Raw genomic sequence first — 14092 nt, 5'->3', positions numbered from 1 at the left:
TTTAGCTGTTTGAAAAATGTCAGCATAATGTTCTTGCTTGCTCATTGCATTAATTGCATGAAATTATTTAAAACACATGCATTTAATTGAACGATATTTATTCAAACATGTATCGAAGAACATAAAAAAGTACAATGTGCTTAATACAAAATATGGAAAAAAATGAGTAAAAACTGATATTTGGGTAGATCTTTGATGTTTATTGACTTAGTTATCTAATATACTGTACTTGACTTCAAGTTATCTAATATACTGTACTTGACTTCAAGTTATCTAATATACTGTACTTGAGTAATTCTGTTATCTACCATAATGTTCTTTCAGTTAAACAGAAGCTTAAATGTACGTAGGACAAAAATAATTGCTTTTGTATTTGATGCATTTAACGCGCTTGTCAATTTTTATGACAATTGATGACAAGATACCATTTAATTTTTATCTCATTGTTTATTTCTTCAACCGTTTGTGCCAAAACTGATGTGTTTAGAAATGTGTACCATGGAGTATATCTGAACCTTGAGCAAAATGCCTTTTTTGTTATTTACCTGTCCCACAATGCTGTTTAGGTATTGTACTTCTACAACAATTATCTCCACACATTGTACTTTATATACTAAAAGGGATTGAAATATCTTGAAACCTTATCCTGTTTAATGGTTTCACACAAGTCTGGCATATTGTTCTGTGCAATTGTACCAAATCAAGCCCGATGGCTTTAAAAAAACGCTAAGAGCAGATAAGGGCATGTATGAAATTGGAAACCCTAATTTCGTATGTTGTATTGTCCCTGGTGAATTTTTCGTACTCATTTAATGTAGATAATAGAAATTCAGCCCAGTTTTCAATGTTCATAGACTGACAGGGTATAAGATATATTTAGTAGCGATTCCTGATTTAAAAAACAGTTTTAATGTTACTTCATGTGTATGAACTCCATTTTAAGTTAATAATATTTGGTAGCCTATTCAATAAATCAATTGACGCTTGATATAGAGATCAGGAAATGCTAGGTAGGATACCTGGAAGTGTTCTTTAAGACCTCTTACGAAATCAAAAACAATCAAAGCGCTGAAGGCACTGAAGATGTTCGCTATTGCATAATTTAACATGCAATTCATTTTTCAAAATCAATCACAAGTTTGAAATGAACACATGCCATTCAACTTTATAAAGTGTGTGTCATAGCGCACGGGTTGAGTTTTGTGTGCACTTTTTATCATCCTTATTATTTCATTGAAAAAACTAAGACAAAATATAAACAACATGCTTTTTGGACGTTCTGAAAGCATAGAAAGTATGATAAAAATGGTAATGAGAACTTCATATAAAGAAAATTTGCAGTCACCATCATATTAAAGGAATATTTTTTCTAATATCAAATAACTATCTCACCAAGAATATAAATTCATAATGAAATTTCAGTGTACAAAACTTTTGATTTTTGACACCATATACAAAGTCAAAATATACAATAATCTCCGTATCTTGTATATGGAGGAATAAAAGTATATAAACACTGCTGTTTATGCTTTACTTGTTACCCGAGCAGTTCACACGGTGTCAACAACGCTGACTTAAACATAGGTATAGAGCTGACTAATGCGCTTTTAGGCGTAGCTGTTTTACTCAGTTTTCATCTTAGTGACTTTTACATAACGCCAACAGACACGCATGAATATTTTTGAATATTTAATAAGCTGATTCGAGATAATACCTCTAAATTTTTGCTACATTACTGCGTATGTGCTCAATTCAAAGGATGTAGCACTGTTCAGTGTTAGGAATTCCAGACTACTCTCTGTATGCTCAAACGACACAAATTGTGGCCCTGTTACAATTACGCATTACAATCCATCTCGCAGAATTTCATTTTCGCCTCCAAGATGAGAAAACAATCATTAGCGAAATAGTATAATGTCACGATAAGAGAAAATCGTTTAATTATCATACCACAATGTTTGCCGTACTTGGTCAGCACGTCTGGAAATCATTCCTTAATGTGTGGATAGGCTGCCATTATTAACAAGTTTGCTATTTTGAATTCAATTTTGTATCAAAAAGCATTGTTCTTAAATGTGGCATTTTCAATTCGCAATGAGATTTGTAATGACCCTCGTCATGCGAAAATGGGTCTTATTCCATATGCGCCCATCATATAAATAGCCCACTCAACTATCTCTCCTTCTGGTAAGGAGAAACATAACATTTTGAGGGATTTTATAGCGAACAGCATGGCCTATGGCCTGACTGCCCAAAAGCACATGTTGGGTTTAACAAACTCTTGCCGAAACGCATAAGACCCATTTTTGCATGACGGCGCTATTGAGGTGTGATTTTAATGTGTCGAAAGAAAACTGCGTTTAAATCAAATATCAACGTACGATATATTTCGATAGTGAAGAAAGATACTCATAACAAGGCATATGAGGACACATAATGAAGTGCTCTCCCGTAGTATATTTTTATCTTCTCACACTAATGTGTGGTTTGACAATGCTAACACACATTTCATGCGGTGAAAATGCAACTTACAAGTGAAAAACACAACACAAAAGTTTAACTTTTGTTTAATTGTATTTATTTATTTAGAAAAGTAATTTGCAATCTATATTACAAAGTCAGCGTATATGCCGACTACATTTTTAAAAGATATTTATTGTTATAAATAATATATTAAGTTGTTTTCGGTTTTAGCGATTATAAAGCATTTTCGAGGTTGCCTATAGTATGCCTGTAGTAATTGATGAACTCATATACAACTGTCTATGTATTGAGAACTGTGAATATAAACAAGCTAAACCTTCTACTAACCTTCTACTATTGCATTGCTAGCACCCATAAATACAAAAGATCGCCGCTATCTGTTGAGAACCAAAGAACGTTTTCCAGAAATACCCGCTGTAGTAGTATGAACGAGGTTAAGAAACAGGTCATTCGTATTATTATTATAAATTGTTTGTTATATTCGGGTTTAGCGATTATGAAACATTTTTTTGTTTTTGTCTATCGTATCGCTGAAACTATTGTTGAACTTATGTTCAATGTTTTATAAATTGAGAATATAAATAAGCGTTAACTTTTTCCCAATTCTATTAATAGCCTCAATTTACGACCTGTAATACGTCATTGAGGTGTATGTGAGAGCGTAACCTATTGCGTTGTTATCGCCCGTGGACTTCCCTTTGTTTATTGACAGGCGCATCTATTAATAGCCTCATATCAGGAATGGACTGTGCAAAAATACTACGTCATGAAGACGCTGCAGAAAGTGGACTATTTTATTCATTCATAAACAATCTCCTCCGCGACACGTACAATACGATCATTGTTTATTGATTCTTTTCTATAAAAGCACCGTTTGAAACTATTGCATTTAACACGATATTAATATCATGTTCCCATTTGTGAATGAATATAATTGGAGAGCTCAAACCTCTTGCATAAATTATACAACTCTTTCTCGCGCGGATACGCATAGTAAGCGGGTATTGGGCTACTAGTAGCTAAGGCGTATCGACCTGAATTTTAGACTAACCACCTTAGACGGTCGCTAAGCGACCATCTAAAAACTCCGAGTTTTTGGCTTAAAGCAAGATACCTGGCAAGACGCTCAAACTATTTTAAGTTTGGGGTGTCATATGTACAGAGGAAGGGAATTACCAAAATATTAATTTTAACACATTTTGGGGGAAATATGCATGATGAAAGAGACATTTTACTGGGTGTGGGAGTTGACAAGTGAAGAAGCCTGTTATTGGAGGTAAAAAACACTTGAATATGTATTATCATAGCAACCACGCCCACTAATTACAAAATAATCTTTAATTTAAAACATTTAATGGAGCTGCAGAGACTACATGCTGTCATCTCATAATTAATGGACTGAAATGAAAAAATATTCAGTTACTTTTAATGTATTTGCTGCTTTCCCTGCAAAAGAATTCAAGAAATGCCCATGAACAAGTTCAATGAAAATATTAAAGAAGAAGTTCATGAAGGTGTTCAAGATATATAATGATATTTGCAATTGTGATGATGGTCATGAAATTGTGATAAAATGATGATGACAATGATGATAAATTATTACATCTATAATGATTATTAGCTCGGCGTTTTTGGAGAAAACCCGAAGTATTGTCATAGCCAGCTCGTCATCCACCGTCTGACATCCGCGTCGTGCTAAAACCTTAAAATTGGCTCTAAAATAAAAGTGCTTCCACCTACAACTTTGAAACTTCATATGGTGATGCACCTTGATGAGTTCTACACGCCACACGTATTTTGAGGTCACTATGTCAAAGGTCAAGGTCACTGTGACCTCTTAAAAAAAAAAAAAAAAATCTGACAAGCTTTCATTTATTCAAAACTGCACCCGTAGCCGAGTGTGGCATCCGTTTTGTGGTGCTCTTGTTATAATAATTATCTTTTTTTTAATAGCTAGAAGGTTGAATTATACTGTTTTTAGCTCTGATGTTTTTGGAGAAAACCCTGAGGTATTGTCATAAAAAGCATAGACTTTTTTTGCAAATATTAATAAATAATCCAATTTGCATTCCAGTAATATTCTTTTTTCCCTCCCTGTAGAGTTTGAAATGGAGACCAATAAGAGACAATGTAATTAACAGTTGGATAAACTGACTATCAGGAACAGTGAAATGAAACACTGGATATAATCAACTGTCTAGGGATGATAGGTGTTGATGTCTGTGTGTTTAAAATCATGGTATAAATTAAGCATGTTAAATAACTGGTCATTGAAATTTATACTAACAAATTACCAGTCATTAACAATTTTTGAATTCATTTCTCATACAGTGAAACAATTTCTTAAGAGTTGAAAGTTAATGAACCAAATGTTCATGAACATTTGGTTGAGTTAATGAACTAGTCGTTTCATGAACAACAAAGTCCCTAACCTTTTTAGTTCATGAACTACTTTGAATGAACTTTTTAGTTTGTAAATCATGAAATAATGAACTGTGTTTGTGAAAACTTTTAGAGTTCATGGTCACTGTTTATTAGCCATTTCAAGAAGTTGACTGTTCATAAGCTTAATAAATGGTTAATGAACAGTTCATAAACTAAAGAAATGATTTATGAACAGTTTGTAATTTTTTCAACATAGGGTCATGAACTTTGTTGGATTTGTTAATAATTTCTTGAACATGACATCCCAAGGTTGTGAGTAAATTATTTCAGATGTTCATGAAAGATTCATGAACAATTGATAAACATTCGTTGATTTTTTTGCAGGGGTTAATTAGCCTTATAGATCTAAAATTATATCTGGAATTGCGACTTCAACTGGTCCATTTTACCAATTTGTGTGTCTTCTTTTTTAAGGTATGATTTGTTTATTTTCAGGTTGCTTTGGAATGAAACTAATTAACACATTTGTATGGATCACCTTGCATGATTTAGCAACCGCAGTAAACTGAGGTAATTACATATGTATTTGCTTAAGATCAGATTTCATATACCCTTGAAGCTTAATGTGGACTATATTGTCTTGGGAGAGACAAGACGCTTCTCTTTATAATGCTTATATATGAAATATCTTGTGTAAGAATGAACATTCCATAGCATGTAAAAAAATATGTGTCAATTAGATAGATTATTACATGATTAGTTGGAATTCCTAGAGTGCATATTTTGTCTCATCATTTAGCAAGGAGTCTCAGAAACGGAAATAACAATCATAAAATATTCAATTGCTGTAAAATGATGTAATTCATTATCATTTTTTCAATTGGTTAATGGAAAACAAGTGTGCACTGTCTCGATCAAGTTAACACACTTGTGTATGTCTTAAAATAGTACAATCAAAAATTTGCAATTTGATCCATTACATGAAATTATGTACAAGATATTAAACAAAATCATGCATATTAACTATTGTTTTAATAGTATCGCACTGACAATGTTTAAGCGGTTTTACAGATTGGAAGCTTTAAATAATGTGTTGAAAGGTTTTTGAGTATTTAGACCAATCTTAATTCTCATTGTTGAAAGCCTATTGTTAAGTTTGATCGTTTTAAGTCCATAGTTGGCAGTATACAATCAGAAAAAGTAGACCATGATATAACATAAGTACAACTGTAGGTTTAACTATGTATGAGTCATTTTGTTGTTGATTGCAGGGCTCGAATTTAACTTTTTATTCTACTTGCAAAACATTGCGAGCAGCTTTAATACCAACTCGCAAAATCAAAAACATTCTCGCAAATTTTGCTGGAAACATAATTTAATTTCGTTTTTTTTAATTCAACAGTTAACTTTGCTTTATCTTTGGTATTGTTATTTCCATCTGTGGGCAAAAAGAAACTAGTTATTTTTCGCTTCGACGCCATGTCTGTTCAAGTTCAATGAACACGTGTGAATTAGTCGACTGTTTAACGTTCTTTGTACCAATACCATCCTCGTATCTGTACTATAAGTATACTAGTCTATATACAAGGTGCGCACTTCCGCATACGGATATTAGGACGTTCTATGACCTATGGTTTAGCGTTCAGGACGTCGAACGCATTTAGCAATATTACTTTTTTTTTCACTATTTCTTTACTCGCAAAAAATTACTAGTGGCTTAAAACTTAACTCGCAATCGGTATTTTTCACTCGCATTTTGCGAGTGTGCGAGTGTTAATTTCGAGCCCTGGATTGAACACTTCTTATTGCAAGAGCTCTAAATGTAGGCTCTTTCAATTTAATTTTAAATGGAAAACTTCTTAACGACATTTTCAAGGACCTTGTTTTTGTGTATCGATTTTTGCTCATTCCATTACATTATCAAAAAGCATATATTTTTTTAGGGTTTCAAGGTTTTTATTTGTGAGCGTTAAATCACAAATAATGTAGAGGCAATTTTGCAAATCAGTATGGGCTTAACTACGCTAGGAACCGTAACCCGTGACTGCCTGTGTGGATAACTGCAGTAAAATTAAGCAGACGACAAATGCTAAAATGCTCTAACCACTGCATCTGCCTGTTTATAGTTCCCACTGGTACACTACATTAAGTGTGTATGTATTCAAAAGTATTTAACAGCTTGTAAGACAACGTTTGCCATGCAGTCTAGTGTTTATCATTGAAATCTGTACATATTGGCTGCTTTCAGGGAAAACAGGGCTTAATGCATGTCAAATAAGATTAACCTGTGCACACTGATTAGCTGTATCAATGATTTGAAAAAAACCACATCTCAACCTGTGCTCTAAGACACACTCTTTATAAATTTGAATCGGTTGTGGTCATTTCAAACTTGTGATATAAAAAGCTATAACATAATTTTGAAAACTGGGTTGCGTCTAAGATTAAACAACAGCGAACAAATTCAGTACCTTCAGCGCTTTGATTCATATCAATATAAAATACTGAAAACACTTTATTCTCAATTTTGTGGTATTTATGTTAACTAAAAAATTCTAGTACAGATTTCTCAAACTTAGTTATTTATCATTTCCAAAATTAAATGTCCCAGCCTTTTCCCCAAGTATTGATGAAAAAACACACTCAGAATTGTATTGAAATGCTCTAATCCACTACTTATAATGCGAATGGATTTTGTAGTTCATTTATCATGTTGTTAGTTTTGCTTGGATATTATAAAACAGATAGGAATTTTCAAAAGTCCAAAGTTTGTGTATTTTTGGGATATATCTCACATACTTATATTAAATCTCAAAGATTCCTTAACAGGTAAGGAATTTAATAAATGGAAATTTAAAAATGAAATCTACTTGAACAACCTGTGTGTTTATATAATATTAATATTTAAACCATTTATGCCTAGCGTCTAGAAAAAAGGATGCGGCATCTCATCAGGGTCTGCGCTGTTTGCTAACAGGAATTTCTGTTAGAAATACCGTATATGCCCTCATTGACTCTCATGCCCTTATAGACGCACAGGCCATCATATCTAGAGTTCATCAGACTTTATCGGAACCATAAGATAAGATTTATGTAGCCTGTAATTGAAGAGTGGCACATAACATCTGAAAACACTGTTTTTGCAGCCATTTTGTTTGCAACACGGTGACATCGTAAAAAGCTACCGTGCGAGTATACTACGTAGATTACAAACCAACAATAATAATAATTATTGTCATCAGCACAGGTGAGTGATTAATCATAGAGATAGAGACTCGTTTTATTGTCCCCAACCGGTTTCACCAGAGGAGACTTATGGTTTGCGCTCCGTCTGTCAGTCAGTCACACTTTTCAAGATCCTGCGATAACTTTAAAAGTTCTTAATATTTTTCATGAAACTTGAAAACATGGATAGATGGCAATATGGACATTATGCACGTTATTTCATTTTGTTCCTACGTCAAAAATTCTGGTTGCTATGGCAACAAATAGACTAGAAATACCGCTGAAAATGGTGGTTTTCTGGATATTGGATAACTTTTAAAGTTCTTAATTTTTTTTCCTGAAACTTAAAACATGGATAGATGGAAATATGGACATTATGCACGTCATTTCATTTTGTTTCTACGTAAAAAACTCTGGTAGCTATGGCAACAACAACAATTCTGAAAATGGTGGAATTTCTGACAATTGTGGAGCCGGTAGGGGACTTTATTGCTTGGCAATAGTCTTGTTTCTTCTTTCATTACAGACAAACAAATGATATTGGTCTAATGACCAAAACTATCATAGTCTGTTTCAACATCCAGCTCCTCGTCATCCACTTGATGATCGTGATCGCATACAATAATTATGCATTTGATTTCTTAAAACAAAACGGAACGAGTACGCTGTTTCTGTTAAGCAATTACCATTTACATTGTTCATTATTGATTATACATTTTGTCGATGTATAGTCCTCGAGGACTGCGTGTAACTCGGGTGCTAGGCAACAGTGAAAGGACGTTGTCATGGGTTGCATGTGCACTTTACGCCTATGACGCCAACTGAATGGTATTGAGCGTTCTGGTGTATTGTTTGTCACACTATAAATGCTTATCAACTAGACGCAGTGAAGGCACAAATTACTGGGTCAAACTGGATTTAATGGTGAGCGTCTCAGACTCAATGGGGAAATATTTAAGTCGATGAAAAATAAAATGGGATCCACGGGCATTTGCGTTAAATTGGACATCGCGATGTAGCGGGTCTGCAGCAGAAATGTCATACGTTTGGATTAAACAATGGTCAATGTTGTGAGCGGCAGGTAATAAAAATGTTACACTGTTCAAATGTGAGGAACAGGTAATAGTGGTTCGTATTTAACGCGCAGGGGTCTTGAAAAACACGTGCAGTGCGCGTCAGTAAGGACATATACGGTATACTATATATAGAAATAAATATACTAGACATCCCTTATTTTGGAAATAAATTGATCCAACATATAGAAGGATGGGAGAGTCCACTAGGCATAAATGGGTTTAAAAGCTCAGTGACTCTGAATGAGTTAAAAAAAAAAATTTGTTTCTTATTGTTGTTTGAAAAATACAAAGTATGTTTAACATTTCCTATCTCAATATTTCTTTTTAATTATGATGAAATATACGCATGAAAGAAATCTGATTGTTGAGATCGAGTTACATGTACACATGTGATTCAAAAAGTCAATGTTAGTTCCAGCCACGCTTATTCTTCATGAATATGGAATGTAATTGATGTAAAAAGTGGGTCAGAATGATGATTATAAAATCTGTTCAAGTCTGTGAAGGGTACATTGTATATGGACAAACACAGTTTGGTCCATGTTGAAAAAAGGTGCAATTGTTCTCAATTGTAGTTTGCTATTTCCCTTAAATGCAACATATGTGACAGTTATTTATTGTTATCATAACCTTGTTTAAATAAATACTGTATTACAATGTACCATGCTATTTTCACATGGGTGGATGGTTCTTTTGTGTTGTTTCAAAATAGTCATTGTCAAAAATGTACCTATACACAGAGTAAGAATTTAATATTGGAATTTAATAAGTGACTCACTGAAATGGTAGACAAGTAAATAGTGGTATTGAAATAAAATCCACAAATACATGTATTATATGATTGTTTGTAAAATCAAATCAAAATTTAATGTTTCCATAATTTTATCAAAGTGAACATTATTATGTATTAGGAAATAAATTAAAACAAAATGGCCAGAATACTTTTTTAATGTACTTGTTCATTTGCCTTGTCATAAATAATGTTTTTTTCGATTATGCTACACATATTGATAAAAAAAAGTATAACATGTCACTATGATTGCATTTAATATTAATTCAACAAGAACAGAATGATAATAACAAAATTAAAAAAAAAACGTCTTAACAGGCGTAGCTCTGGCCAAGAGTTGGCATAAAAGCAGCCAGGTCAGATTAGCTCCCCTGTCAGTACCGGGTATATTAATTGACTTTATAGCAGAAAGCATGGTTCTTGACCAGACTGTTCAATTACTCAGGCTGGTCTGGAACTATGCTGGATGAACATTGCGTAAGACCCATGTTCGCATGAGGCGGCTTATACTGGTCTCAAGAGAGCTCCAAACATTAATAGAAAGCATATAACTGTCAACAGATTTATGGTTACACATGAATCTGATTGGATTGTTGAATTTGTGCAAGATTTTAACTCAGATTAGCCTTTGTCATTTACTTTAGATGGATGGTTTTGTGACTGAGTGATTTTCATGAAAAATGATTATTGTAGAATGTTTGTTTTGTAAACTAAAAAATCCACAAAATATAAACATGACATTATATAATATACAATTATTATAATTGTCATGCAAAGTAAAGAGCGCAATTAAATATTTAAAGGATCAAACTGACTATTCAAAATTATAAATTGTTCCTTGTGAATGACTGCAGTAGGCATGAATCAATAAAGTACTCAATAAAATACGGAAGATATACAAATACAATTGTACCACCAAGTACTTTGAATGCTTCTTGAAAAGGTGTGTTTGAATCTACAAATATTTATACAGGAATTTTAATTCGATCTTAAGAGGCCTGTGTATGCATTTGTCTACATACACACCGATACTGTAGGATTAAATTTATACCTGGTTTTAGGTAAATTTGTTTGAAAGAAATATGATTTGCAAACATTTCATGTTTGATTAAATAGGTAAAGATTTTGGCTCAACTTCAAACAAACTGGTGCTTGATTTACAAATGCCTATTTATTCATATTTTCAAATGTACGTATGCAATCACCTGGTTTCTTCCCATGGTAAAGTGACATTTCACTTTCATTATTTGAATTTCATTATTTATATAATAGGTAAAAATAACATGGTTTTTATGCCCCCAATAGGGTGGCACATAGCATTTGAACTGTCCGTCCGTCCGTCAGTCTGTCCGTCCGTCTGGGAACTTTAACATTGGCCATAACTTTTGCAATATTGAAGATTAATTTAAGCAACTTGATAGTTGGCATGCATGTGTATCTCATGGAGCTGCACATTTTGAGTGGTGAAAGGTCAAGGTCAGCCTTCAAGGTTAAACGTCAAAAAATACAATCCAAGGGAAGTAATAAGCTTTAAAAGGGAGATAATTTCTAAACCTGCCAAATGATATATTGACATTTTATTTCAAAGCGGCGCAATAGGGGGCATTATGTTTCTGACAAACACATCTCTTGTTGGTATCAATAAATTGTCATTATTTAATATATTTATGCCCCCGGTAGGGTGGCATATAGCATTTGAACTGTCTGTCCGTCTGTAAGTCCGTCAGAATACTTTAACATTTGCCGTAACTTTTGCAATATTGAAGATAGCAACTTGATATTTGGCATGCATGTGTATCTCACGGAGCTGCACATTTTGAGTGGTGAAAGGTCAAGGTCACCCTTCAAAGTCAAAAGTCAAAAAATACAATCCAAAGGAAGTAATAAGCTTTTAAAGGGAGATAATTTTTAAAAGTGTCAAATGATATTTTAAAATTTACTTCAAAGCGGCGCAATAGGGGGCATTGTGTTTCTGACAAACACATCTCTTGTTTTTATATCAAAACATGGTCATCCAGGGAATCATTATGGGTGCATCAATATTCATAATTGTGGTCAGTGTTTTATCATTTAAAATTGGTCAAAGTAGATAGATGCCCCCCCCCCCCCCCCCTCTTTCATAGTAAATAAATGATAACCAACACTGCATTCCACTGTATGAAATATATACGCATATAACTTTTAAACAATATTTTTTTTTTTTAAATCTTGTTGCAACTTTTAGCATATTAAAGCATAATTATTAATGTCTACCACTAGTAGAGTGGAATTAGAAGTTTGTTTAAACTCACTGTAACCTTTTTGAACCTTAACAAATCTTTTCAAACATTAAAAACTCATTTGTCAGTAACTTTTTTCTGTTATGCGTTTAATGTCAATGCAAGTTTTAAACAAGAAAATCATAATTAAATGTCATAGGCAGTAAAAATATAAGGTAAAGCATAAAAGCAAATGGTGCAAGAGGCATTTCTGCAAATAAAACTTAAACATCTATTGTTTGGCAAGAATTTTGGACACACATAACTTATTTGACTCACACAGCCATTACCTCACCCACTACTGAGGAGTGAATCAGGCAATAATTGTTAGAACACTTAAGTAATTTGGAAAGTTTTGGTAAAACTGTTTTTAGTTGTGAATAGTTATTTCTTTGTTTTATGTAATTAAAATCATCTGTTTCAAGATGTTAAACTTATAAGTACACACAGGTATACAGTAAGCAAACAAAATACATTTTAAATCTGGTCATAAAATAGTTAATATGTTGAAGTAGAAAAACTACATTAACTGCATTTTAGTCGTCCTGTTATCAGGGGTTATATTAAGTTAATTAGCGAATGCCAGTCACGTGGTCTTGTTCACATACTTATTTTAAAGTGTTAACATTTGATAAATGTTGTGACCAAACGTCACAGAAACTGTTTGTTTTGTTTTCTTCTCCTACTTCATTTCAAAATTTTGCCTTAAAAATCTTAAATCTGGCCTTGATTGTCAAGGTAAGACTTCAGTATGAACCTTTCTACAGACACTTATAATTTCCCTGATCAGACAATGTGTTGAACTTGAATTGAACTTTCTAAACTAGTTAAGTTGGTTGAGACTGTTAATGTTCAAAATGTTAAATTGTTAAGTACTTACACACATTCCATAGCCTGTTTTCAGTAATGTAAAAAGTGGAATGGAAGTGTTCAAATTTCCAGAATTCCATTTGTTTTATTTTTACATGAAAATAACTGTAAATTTTTTTAATATGTCTAGACGTTTATTGTTTAGATCATTTGCTTTCATCATATTAAGTTCACCTACATAGCCATGTAAACCTAAGAATTAAATAATTTCTTTATAATAATTTTGAAAATATTTATATAACTTTTTCATAAATGTCCGTGCCACTCTTAACTATTTATGCATCCAGATCAAGTGTTACAAACTCTTTTAACTTTAATTCAAATGATGATTAGCCATAAATGAACCAATATCTTCAACATTTTTCTTAGTAAATCACGTTATTTTGCTTGTTTAAACATAATTCATAAATTCTTTTTTGAATATGTGACAATTATTTAGACAATATTCATTTCACCTATCTTTGAGTCCCTTTAATATTAGATTGATTATACGAAATTGTATTGATTATTAATTGCTTACGATCAAATTCAGAAGACACATTAATGAATTATTGATCAGATAAGTAGTTAAGAAATACTTGTGGACAAATACTTTCACATTTTAAGCCTGTCAGGCATAATACTGCATAATCGGCCATTGCTGTCAGTTTTTTAATAGCCTTGGGGCAATATAAACAGTCTTCCTTTGATAAAACATGAAGTTTTCAGTAACTGTCTAATTAGGGACTTATCAGTTTCAAGAATCTAATTTGCATCCTGTGAAATAACTTTATTAAGATTGCCGTTGTGATACATATAAATGACAGTTTTAAACCTGGTGTGTGTTTTTTGTCAAAGTTTTTACCATCTGTATCATAATTACAAATCATATTTAACATTTTTGTTCTGAAATATATACAAACTTGTAAAGGCCCACAAATGAAGTTCTATTGTGAAACTGATCAGGTTTACATGTTGACAGCTTATTTTATTAAAGTGTAAATTATTCTATGTAAGGATGGAGG

At 32.7% G+C, this 14092-nt stretch overlaps 1 protein-coding gene across 4 annotated transcripts in view; it reads left to right on the top strand.

Moving 5' to 3' along the window:
- Positions 1-14092, top strand: part of LOC127846228 (inner centromere protein A-like) — a 43894-nt gene that overhangs the window by 7464 nt on the left and 22338 nt on the right. For 2 of the 4 annotated variants that reach the window (XR_008033456.1, XM_052377400.1), the window contains exon 2: positions 5365-5435. The exons of the other annotated variants lie outside the window; for them this stretch is intronic. The gene's annotated coding sequence lies outside the window, so the exon portion shown is untranslated. The remainder of the gene's footprint in view (positions 1-5364; positions 5436-14092) is intronic. 4 annotated transcript variants of the gene reach the window in all.

The sequence above is a fragment of the Dreissena polymorpha genome, chromosome 1 (assembly GCF_020536995.1).
Source record: "Dreissena polymorpha isolate Duluth1 chromosome 1, UMN_Dpol_1.0, whole genome shotgun sequence".
Taxonomy (NCBI): domain Eukaryota; kingdom Metazoa; phylum Mollusca; class Bivalvia; order Myida; family Dreissenidae; genus Dreissena; species Dreissena polymorpha.
The sequence above is the reverse complement of the archived record's forward strand: the minus strand, read 5'-3'. Positions and strand labels throughout refer to the sequence as shown.